The sequence below is a fragment of the Schistocerca americana genome, unplaced genomic scaffold (genome assembly GCF_021461395.2).
Source record: "Schistocerca americana isolate TAMUIC-IGC-003095 unplaced genomic scaffold, iqSchAmer2.1 HiC_scaffold_35, whole genome shotgun sequence".
Classification (NCBI taxonomy): domain Eukaryota; kingdom Metazoa; phylum Arthropoda; class Insecta; order Orthoptera; family Acrididae; genus Schistocerca; species Schistocerca americana.
The window spans coordinates 4,117,249-4,118,506 of record NW_025726071.1 but is presented as its reverse complement, the minus strand read 5'-3'; positions in this window follow the sequence as shown (position 1 = coordinate 4,118,506).

Below are 1,258 nucleotides of genomic sequence, written 5' to 3'. Positions count from 1 at the left end.
TTCTGTGTTTCATCGTCAATAACAAGGTCCAAGTGATACAGTAAACCTGGTGTGAAGAATCGGAATCTATAACTAGTGTCACAGGAATGGTCAGTAGGAAGAGTCAGTCTTCTTGTCCTTAAGCCGGCATTGTGCCTTTTGTATTTAATTCCGATGCAATTTCTGTGTTTCATCGTCAATAAGAAGGTACAACGGATGCAGCGAACCTGGAGTGAAGCATCGGAATCTATAACTGGTGTCACAGGAATGGTTCAAAACAAAGTCAGTAAGAAGTGTCGGTCTTCATGTACTTAAGTCGGCATTGTGCCTTTTGTATGTAATTCCGATGCAATTTCTGTGTTTCAACGTCAATAAGAAGGTCCAAGGGATACAGTAAACCTGAAGTGAAGCATCGGAATCTATAACTAGTGTCACAGGAATGGTCAGTAGGAAGAGTCAGTCTTCTTGTCCTTAAGCCGGCATTGTGCCTTTTGTATTTAATTCCGATGCAATTTCTGTGTTTCATCGTCAATAAGAAGGTACAACGGATGCAGCGAACCTGGAGTGAAGCATCGGAATCTATAACTGGTGTCACAGGAATGGTTCAAAACAAAGTCAGTAAGAAGTGTCGGTCTTCATGTACTTAAGTCGGCATTGTGCCTTTTGTATGTAATTCCGATGCAATTTCTGTGTTTCAACGTCAATAAGAAGGTCCAAGGGAGACAGTAAACCTGAAGTGATGCATCGGAATCTATAACTAGTGTCACAGGAATGGTTCAAAACATAGTCAGTAAGAAGTGTCGGTCTTCATGTACTTAAGTCGGCATTGTGCCTTTTGTATATAATTCCGATGCAATTTCTGTGTTTCATCGTCAATAACAAGGTCCAAGTGATACAGTAAACCTGGTGTGAAGAATCGGAATCTATAACTAGTGTCACAGGAATGGTCAGTAGGAAGAGTCAGTCTTCTTGTCCTTAAGCCGGCATTGTGCCTTTTGTATTTAATTCCGATGCAATTTCTGTGTTTCATGGTCATTAAGAAGGTCCAAGGGATACATTAAACCTGAAGTGAAGCATCGGAATCTACAACTAGTGTCAGAGAAATGGATCAAAACTTAGACAGTAGGAAGAGTCAGTCTTCTTGTACTTAAGCCGGCATTGTGCCTTTTCAATTTCATTCCGATGCAATTTCTCTGTTTCATCGTCAGTAAGAAGGTCCAAGGGATACAGTAAACCTGAAGTGAAGCATCGGAAACTATAACTAGTGTCACAGGAATGG